Consider the following 10,726-nt stretch of genomic DNA (forward strand, 5'->3'; position numbering starts at 1 on the left):
TGATCAAATGTATAATATATTCAGATTCTATCATCCATGTTTCTTGCATCATAATATGACTGTATTCTTCTCACGGGCTAGTTGAGCTAACCCCTCAATATTTTAGAGTTGCAGAGCAGGCTAACATGAAGTGTCACTGTACGGAGTGCATTAAGAAAGCTAGGGGAAAATATTTGATAATTCCTGAGTAGTGGATCCTTGGTTTAATAACGCTTAGAGTTATTTCTTTTCTTTTTATAATTCAAGACAGTTGGTGAGTTTCAGTGTGAAAGTAGATGGTCAGTAGCATTAATGTAATTTGAAGAATAGAATGGGATGTAATGCTTTATGATGATACAAGTTGTATGATGACTCAAGTAAGAGGTTTTTAGACTATGGTTATGTGAATGAAGTTCTTCTTAGATTTCGGTCATTGACAGAATTACTTAGAATGAATAACTTCAGTTGTGCATTGAGATGACATATGCTTAGTTTCAGCTACAATTTTATGATATGTGAGTAATTGATTATCCGCTACAAATGATGTAAGTTTAAGTGAGATGGAAGACCATTCGTTATCACATGGCGGCCTGCGAGGGCCAACCCCCATATCTTACCCGGATTTTGGGGCTCTACACTTATGGCGGCCTGCCTGTTCTGAATTTTGGAAAAACAACAAAGGGTAAATGTTCTCAGCACTGGGGGAGTAGCTTGCGTCTAGACATGAATTTTTATCTCCTCCAATTCAGACATCCTCCAATTCCTCTCCAATCCCTCACATGGGAGCTGAAATGACCACTTACCCACTACCTGGACACACTTCCCAAGGTAGTGGGTAAGTGGTCATTTCACTCCCATGTGAGGGATTGGAGGGAATTGGAGTGTGTCAGAATTGGAGGTGATAATGATCCGTCTAGACACAGGGGGTAGGCAAAATTATCGCCTACCCCCTGAACGGTAAAAATGATTGGTCCGTCTTGGCCCATGTGCTTGTCCACTACGGATTTCAAAGCTCCTAGGTGGGCCTACCTATCTAAAAAACAAAAAGCCTTACCGGCAGCCAATGACTTCAAGACTCCTTAGCGCTAATGTCTTCAAGTCATCTCGGGATCACTTATCAACAGCAAGGAAAGATAATCTTACCAAAATAAATAAAAAAGACAAAAAAAAGAGAGGAGAAATTGACTTAATGCTGTCCAACATTGAAAACTGATCAATGCTTAATTTCATCATAATAATCTTCTTAATCTTCAGATCCATAGCCTATTATTATTGGGAGAAAGAGTGCTAACCAGTGCTGTGCCTGGGCGTGTACCTGCGTCCAGACACAGCCCGATGCAAAAAGATCGGTGCTGTCCCTTGGAAAGGTGGAAAGGATCAGAGGCAGCATCAGTCTTTTCACATTGGGCTGTGTCTAGCTGTAGGTACACACCCAGGCACAACACCGGTTAGCGTTCTATTTTCCATTATTATTATACTAGTAGAAAGGAAATAACTTAATCACATATAAAAAAGAAAGGCTGTACCCAGTGCATAGGGCTCCTACCACTGTAGGGTCTAAGAAGGGTCATAATGTACACAATCTCACCTCTACTTTGCAGAGACGCTGTTTCCAGAGACAAATAACTTAGTCACATACACTCTTAATTAAACTTTAATCACTATTGTATTAGATGCCACCGATGAACCTTAGATTTTTTAGTATTTATTTCCTTTGGAGGTTGCCTTCTTAACAATGTGATTTGTCATCATAGTATGGGATAGTCATGCCGCTATTCGTTGGTGCGTGTAAAGGAAGAATGAGTGAGGAGAGAGAAGCTTTGGCAAGAGAGACCTTGGCGGGTAGGGAGGCTCAGGGTGATGCCCTAAACCCTAATGGCCGCCGAGAGGTGGAAGTGGCTCCTCTCCGTGGCGAACGATTAATAAAGGATGTTTTCTCACGAGTGCTGTCTCAGGGGCGATGCTGCCTGATGGGGTGATGAACGATGATACTAGTGCTAAACCATTGGAGAGACCACGATCATATGCGGTTGCGGTTAGAAGGGTGGATTTACCGGTAGTGGAGAACCTCCCATCAGCTGTTGAGGATGGAAACCTAACTCGTATCAAGATCTCACAAGAAGCATAACAAGCACAAGTGCAGCTACACCGATTTTCTCTCCTAGGCCGGATCAACTTCAGGTATACCACCATGGACAAGCTACGTGACTATGTTGCTACTTCATGGGCCTTGAAACAGAAGGTGGTTTTGAAGTCGTTGGGGAAAGGCTTTGTGCTTTTCCATTTTGCGTGTGAAGAGGATATGGCATACATCTGGAAAAGTGGCCCTATTGGGATGGATGGTCAATTGTTGCGATTCCAACGATGGCGAAGAGATTTTAGTGTCAACAAACATTCCATCACCCACAGGCTTACGTGGATCAGGTTCTCGGATTTGCCCCAGGAGTATTGGCATGAGGAAATTCTACTCTCCATGGCAAATGCGGTTGGAAGGCCGGTGGCAATCGACAGGAAAACCAAATCCTCTCCCTTTGGTCACTTAGTTAGGATCTATGTTGATGTGGACAAGGCCCTTCCCTGTGTAGAGGAACTCTTTGTGGAACATGAACAGGAGGGCTCGTCGGAATCTTTTGTGTTTAAACAACAGGTAGTTTTTGAAGACCCCCCCGGTGCTCAATTTGTCGTAGATTTGGGCATTGGGCAGAGGGGTGTGTGGTGAAGCGGCTACCGAGAAGGGGGTGGAGTCTGTGATTCCTGGTGCAAACTACGTCCAAGACCAATCGTCGAGGCATCGCTGGCTGCATGAACGGGGGGGCATCATCTCAGGTATGGTGTGCAGGCTGAGGTTGCTTCTCTTGATGGAGTTTTAGGTGCTGTAGGAGATGATGTGGCAAGGAGTCTAGCTAAGGACCGTCATGCTCTACAGAATGATGACTTAGGAAAACATGTTGCATTGCATGTGGACTCTTCACGTGAATTGAGCTCTGTGAAGGAGTCTTATTTTACAGGGAGATAATGGCTCATCCAATGGAATGGGGGATGTTGGGCTACAACTTTCAGGGTCCCAGCACAACGGTTCCTATCCTAATGCCGTGATCTTAGGAAAGGAGGTGGGAGTTGGTGAGGGGACGGGTGTTTTGGAATGCTCAGATTCTAATGGTTTTGACATGGCTGGGTCAAGTAACCCTACTTGGGAACTGATGGGTGGGCATCACGGTACTGTGGGTTTACCCATGGTTCAAGGAGATGGGGTGGGTTGTATAGAAGTGGTGTTATTGGTGGCTACAGACATAACTTGAGGGACTCTTCAACGGCATAAATCATGCGATGAGGCTGCAGGTGGATTATTTGTGGATTGAAAGTGACTCGGCTGCTTTGGTGAGTTGTGGACAATAACTTACTTCCTTGGACCTTCCAGCAGAGATGGCGGTTTTATAGTGACTACTTAGCTAGGATCGTTTGGAGGTTAAGCCATTGCTTCAGAGAAATTAATGTGGCAGCAGATATGTTAGCGAAGCGGGCTGCGTCAACAAGAACGGCATGTAGCTGGGATGCTACTCCAAACTTCATTGGCAATGAGATGAGGTACGTGGGACGCAACATTAAGGTCGAGATATAAGTTTTCTAGGTGATTGGGGGGTGGTCTTTGCAATTGTTTTGGTGGTATTCTTCCCTGCTGATGGCCATGCCGAAGGTGGGGAAAGAATTTCAAGAAGTTGGTTGAGTTCTCTAGCTGTATTTTACTTTCTAATTATTTAATACAACATCTGCTGACCTTTAGCAAAAAAAAAGTGCTGCTATTCGTTGTAGATGGATGGTTGAGATCCTACTCCCACCACCTAGGTTTCTGTTGCATCTTTCAAAAACAAAAAAAAACTTCTGCTGCTTTTTGCTATCTTTTCCCAATGTTTTGATCACCGCCTGCGAGGATGAGACCTACTACTTTTATCCGTGTTTGGATAGTTACAAAAGAGTTTCTTAGATATAAGGACTTAGTTCAAAAACCAGGTCTTTTTACTCAACTTGCCCTTTTCAAAACTTGATGACTCAGGTGAGTCATATCTAGTTAGAGCAAGTCATATTTTGTTGGGAGAATGTTCTCAGCGCCGCAGCGCAGGCTGCGCCCAGGGACATAGGCCTGCCACTCAGGTGGTAGGGTGGTCATTGCACCCACCCTCATGTGCCTGAGTGCAGCCTGCGTTGCGGCACAAAGAATAGTGTCCCTTTTTATTATTTTATTTATAGCTTCCTTCTGAACTAAGGCTATGGTTATTGAAGAAAATGGAAAAAATTCTAGGATTTTGGTTAGTTGTTGTTCCCTATCAATAGTATTTGGTCCAATTAAAAAAAAAAAAACCCCAAACTTGGTGACTTTTACATGCTCGGGAAAAAAAAGACCAAGTCAACAAAAATCCAGGCCGTCTCGGACTCTCCTGTCTTCACTTTGTGTCAAAAAGGCACCTTCATGATCAATAAGAGCCAAATAAAAAGCTATGACCAACTATCCCTCTACTTGTGCTAGTTGGGTTTCTTTTTGATTTTTTTTTTTTTTCTTTTATTTATTTGGTGGTGTTGGGGGTGGGGCTAGTTGGGTCAATTTAGTAGCCTTGCAAAATTGTATTCGCGGTAGAGCTGTAAATGGATAGCCGAAAATCCGAATCCGATCCGAATTCGAATCCGTTTAAGAGGTTCTGAATCCGAAATTTTGGTTTCCGAAAAATATCCGAATCTGTCCGAAAGCTAATCGGATTCGGAGTCCGATAGTTCTATTCGGAGTCGGATAATAATCGGATAATTTATTATCCAATTGTAAATTATGGTTTTTTAATATTTTTTATAAATAAATATCAATATTACTGTATTGCCCTTATTATTTGTATTTTATAAGGTTATTTTCGTAATATCACTCTTAAGTCTTAACCTAATTAGGGCTTCCTATTCTCTTGAATCCCTTTCTCCCTCTTTCACTCTCGATTCAAGTCTCAAAATTTCAACACTCAAGCTCTCAACGGCGTCGGCAACCTGCACTCAACCCTCAAGCTTCAAGGTCAGTCACTCACTCTTGATTCTCGGCTCTAAGCGGCAGCGGTGATGGCAACGGCAACGGCATTTGCACAACCCCCTCGACTCTCGCTTTGGACTAATTAGGTATACTATTCTTCTTCTTCTTCCGTATCTCTCTCTTGGTTTTGTCTCTCACAAGTATCTCTGGTTTGGTGTTGTGCTAGGCAATAAACTGAAGAATCCCATTTGGGGAAGATATACTGAAATTTATACTTTACAACTTTCCATTTTTGTGGGTTTGTTTTTGCAGTGATAGATGTTTATACTTTGATTCAGGCTCTCAACTCTCGGTTTCATGTGTTTAGTTTCAGGCTTTGAACACTTTAAGCGCTTGTCTCATTCAATTTCTTTTGCTTGATTAAACCCCAAATGAGTTTGAAAATTGGACCCATCAGGTCTGCAGGCCTTGGAGTTGCATAATTGCATAGTAAGGTAGTTTACAGACGGCATGAATCCTTGAAAGGGATTCATGAAAAATTACTGTAAAATTTTTCTGTTTTACAAATAAAATCATGGAAACCAATAATTTCTCAAGATATTCCATGATTCCCTTTGTCCCCTTCCTTAATTCACATGGATTTTAATGGTGAAGTTGGACAAAGTCCATTGTTCAAATCCTTGGATTTCTTACGATGAAACTTTTTAGGTTCAGTTGTCTGGTCTTACAAGGATGAATCCATACTGAGACCTGTGTTCTGGGATCACCTTGATGGTGATGGTGGAACAGCAATTCAATTAGGTTTTAGAAGAAGAAGGAGAAGAGGGAGTGAAGGGGTGAAGAGGGTTTTATTGCAGGTTAGGGTTCTTCAAGAATAAAAATAAGAGAAACAATTTGGGAAAGATTTTCGCATTGAGCCTCTGTTTCTACTTTCAATGGCAACTAATAAGTAAAACTGAAGCAATAAATATGACGTTGATTGCAATTCTTGTACAATCATTTTTTTTTTGATAAAGCAATTCTTGTACAATCGTGGCTCCATAAGAGTTACCTAAGTTCTTGTTGTTTCTGAAAAATCATTAAATATGGCCCTATATGGGTGATCTCTTTGCTGGGAATTATTTGCTCTTTGCTGGGAATTATTTGTTCAGGCAGGTCACTCCATCTCCTTTGAAGTGTACCGATAAGTCCTACATGGGTCTTGGCCTTCATGGTTATACTTCATAGACCTCTCTTGGGAAGATTGCTTAATGGTCAATGAAGTCCTCTGTTGGTATACTCTGTTTTTCTTATTTTCTTTCCTTTGATTTATGTTTTTAGATAATTTGTAATTCTATGGAAGGTTATAATATGATCAAATGTTTTCTCAATTCTCACTATTCTTTGATGCTGTCTTTTGGTTAATGTAAAGGAAACTGATTAGGATAATTGGTATACAAGTACAGGGAATCTAATCTCCATTACAGATCTAATGCAACTAGTATAAAATGGATTACAGATCTAATCTCACTTGATTAGCCCTGCCTAGAGCTGGCATTTGTCTTTTGCATTAAGTATTGTAAATGCCATTTGTTTCATTTCATAAGCACAATTATCATTCTGATTTGTTCTATCATGTTGTCTCTTGTTGTGCATTATTATTTACATTTTCTTTTTCTCCAAGTCTTGGTCAATTGAGTGATAAGTTGATGTTAATTAGTCTCTATTTAGATGGCTGCCCTTATCCGGAATTATAGTGGTCTCCCTCGAATATCACTCATGTACATTTAATGAAATGATATCTTGCAATTAAGTTGTCCACATTTAGTAATTTATTCAACTTACCTCAAGTAGGCTTTGCTATTTGTTTATGTGCATTTTTTATTATTCTTGAGCCTTGTGAATTTTTGGAGTAATTGCTAATTGAAGCATAGGTACATGTTTAAAATCCATGTGAGAGACATGAATTTCCTCTATAGATCCTAAGTACATCTTGTTTAATTTTTCTCTCTGCCCTCGATTGTTTTTAGGTTAAACAATCTTGATTTAAGATTGAGTTTTGGAAGACTTGAGCTAGGAGCAAAGATTGGAACTTGGAAGCGCCCAAAAAAAGTGGGAGTGTGGGTTTCTGTAAGAGGTAACCTTTGATCTTATTTATAGCAAGTAACTTATTGTGGTGATGGATTGCTACTAAGAATCAATGGGCTCATTTCTCAAAGTAACTTATAGATATTGCTCTTATCATTTAATAAACGTTTATTAATAGATTGTGAATCAAGTAGATAAGATCATTTGCTACGGCTTGTCATATTTCTATTGCAGGCAGATGGTTTCCAATTTTCACATTGGTTGGAGTTGTTATCAATGGAGCTTCGTTGTTTGAAGCACAAACTAATGACAAGCTTGCAGAGTATTTATATGTGTAATCCTATTTAGAAGTGTACTAGTGTAAACGTTTATTTCCGGTAGTTTAGTTTAGAATTGCAAAATACTATGGTGTTTGTCTTTGAACAAGTGTTTGCTAGTTTTTTACCTTGAACTCATGCTTAAGGATTTGTTAAACACATGAAAAGCTTCATTTTGGGGTTTGATTTGAAAATCACAGGTTCAATCTACACTATTGTCATTTTGAGCTTTATTACCTACATTTGGTGAAAAGTATTACTATTTACCATGGGTATAGTTTTCAAATGACAATGGTGTAAAAAACTTCATTGTGAGGTTTGATTTGAAGATAACAGGATCAATCTATCCATTAACCTAATGATAATCCAATTTAAAGAACAAAATAACACCTTTCTAAGAATAGGCAGCAGTTTAATAAAATAGGTAATCGGAGTCAAAAATCAGTAATTGGAGTCGGAAATCGGTAATCCGAGTTGGAAATCCATAAGTTTAATTGCTCATGAATCGAATAGTTTATCGAATCGGATAGTATCTGGATATCCGATAAACTTTCGGATTCGGATACAGTAATACCATTTAAATATCCGTCGGATATCGAATCGAAGTCGGATAGTGTATTTATTAAACGGATTTGGATTCGGATAGTAGTGAATCCGAGCCGTTTACAGCCCTAATTCGCGGTCGTTTAAAGGTTGTGTTTTGGAATTTAAGGAGCCCAAGGCGAAGAAGATTTGTTGATTCCACAACTTTGAATACGTTGAAGGCTAGATTATGATGACTTACGTTTTAGGCCTTTTGGATTGGGAACTGTTGGTCTTCAGAGAAAAAATTGTAATTATGTGGTCCCCTACTTGTAGAATTAGTCGTGGATGTGACTTGTACAAATGCAGTGCATGCATGTGGAATGTGGATGTTATGAGCACGGGTGTGAGATCAAGTGATCCTCGTAAATGAATCCAAGCTTCCTTGGACTGAGTGTTGAGCCAAGAAGGATAGCTCACGATAATGACCTTTATTCTTATTTCTACCTATGGTGATAGATAAGATGAAAACAAGAAGATAAAATGCAGTTTCTTTGAGGGAAACTAACCTCCACAGTAGCTTGTTAACCGGATAAAATCATACCCTTAAATTATTGGCTGAGCCATTTATAGACTCCAACAACGTTCAACTACAACTACCTTTCTAAAAGGTAGCAGCAATTTCTCCTAAAGAATAGGTTCTAGCAAAAGAATAGGACTTACGAAAGACTTGGACTCCACTCATAGCCGTTATCCACAATGGACTTATTTTAAAGCAAGAAAATAGGAAAACCAAATAGTCACGTAACATTCTTCCCTTCTCAAACGAACACCCTTGTCCTCAAGGGTGATCTCGGGAAAACGGATCTTCATCTGTTGCACATCCTCCCAAGTTGCATCCGATGGTGGGAGGCCTTTCCAATGAACCAGAACCTCTTCTCTCCGTTCACGAATTCGACGATCCAGTAGAGCTTGTGGCTGAATGACAATGGCATCTTCCTCTTCTTGGAAGCTGGGTAGCTCACCTTGTACTAGGACATTTTCTCCCACCACCTTTTTAAGACACGATACATTAAATACGGGATGTATTTTTGACCCACTTGGTAACTGCAGTTTGTACGCTACTTGACCAACCTTTTGAATTATTTCATGGTCCATATTAGCGTGGTTATAGCTTGAGATTTCTTTGAAGTGCTAATGAAACTTGCCGGTATGGTTGAAGACATAGGTGGACGAAATCTCCTACATTGAAATTTCTGTCTGTATGATTCTTATCATACACCTTTTTTATTCGATTCTGCGCCACTTGTAGCTGTTCCCGTATTTGTTTAAGAACTTAATCTCTGGTCTTGAGCTCTTTCTCGACCGACTCCACATGAGTTGTGCCTGGGATGTATGACAAAAGTGTGGGTGCGGCATGACCATAAACTACTTCATAAGGCGTTGTTTTGATCGCAGAATGCAGGCTAGTATTGTAACAATATTCAGCCCAAGGGATCCAGCAGACCCAATCCTTCGGTTTATTGCTAGTAAAGCACCGCAAGTACCTCTCCACTGTTCGATATACCACCTCCGTCTGACCGTTGGTTTGAGGATGATATGCGGATGAAAAATTGAAATGGGTTCCTTGCAATCGGAACAATTCCTTTCAAAACTGACTAGTGAAAACTGGGTCTCTATCACAAACAATACTCTTAGGCATGCCATACAATTTGAAAATATCATCAAAGATAATTGAGCCACCGATATGGAAGAGTATGGATGAGAGATGGGAATGAAATGTGCGAACTTTGAAAGACGATCTACCACCACGAATATTGTAGATTTACCCCTCGAAATTGGGAGTCCATATTATCTCTTCCACTTGTACATTCCATATTCTCCATTATTCTCCCCTCATATTCCCATATTCCTTCCTTGTATTCTTTCCTTGTATATTTCTCTCCATATATTGTACATTCCTCATTAGTTGTAGGATGTATATATATTGATATCATTGAATAATATCAATCAAGCTAAGCAGATTGCCTTTCTCCATCATATTCTTGACAGATATATATACATCTTTGTATAAGAATTCAAAATTCAAATTCAAACTAATCTAATCTAATCTAATCTTTCCTATATTGAATGTACAATAAATAAAGATTCTATAGGAAACATTAATACAAGAATTCAAAATTCAAATTCAAACTAATCTTGTACAGCTAGAGATATGATAATGTTAAGACTCCCCCTCAAGTTGGAGCGTGAAGATCGCGAACGCCCAACTTGGAAGTAAGCAATCGATATGGCTCCTGTCCTAGAGCTTTGGTGAATAGGTCCGCCACCTAAGAAGTGGTCAAAATCTTGGTAGGCCGGATGAGTCCCAACTGGAGTTTTTCACGAACGAGATGACAGTCGATCTCTATGTGTTTAGTTCGTTCGTGAAAGACGGGGTTTACTGCAATGTGTAAAGCAGCCTGGTTGTCACAATGGAGGGGCACCGGTTGGGTGACTGGGATGCCAATCTCTTGAAGAAGAGACGATAACCATGTTATTTCACATGTGGCGACCGCCATTGCACGATACTTAGCTTCCGCAGATGAACGAGATATGGTGTGTTGCTTTTTTGTTTTCCAAGAAACAAGACTGTCCCCGAGAAAAATATGATATCCTATGGTAGAGCGTCTCGTCATCGGACAACTAGCCCAGTCAGAATCACAGTAGGCACGTAGAGTGAGACAATTAGAAGCTGGAAAAATGAGATCCTAGCCAACAGTGCCTTTAAGATAACAAAGCACACGATGGGCGGCATCAAGATGAGGCAGTCGTGGTTGGTGCATGAACTGACTTAGTA

The sequence above is a fragment of the Telopea speciosissima genome, chromosome 9 (assembly GCF_018873765.1).
Source record: "Telopea speciosissima isolate NSW1024214 ecotype Mountain lineage chromosome 9, Tspe_v1, whole genome shotgun sequence".
NCBI classification, from domain to species: domain Eukaryota; kingdom Viridiplantae; phylum Streptophyta; class Magnoliopsida; order Proteales; family Proteaceae; genus Telopea; species Telopea speciosissima.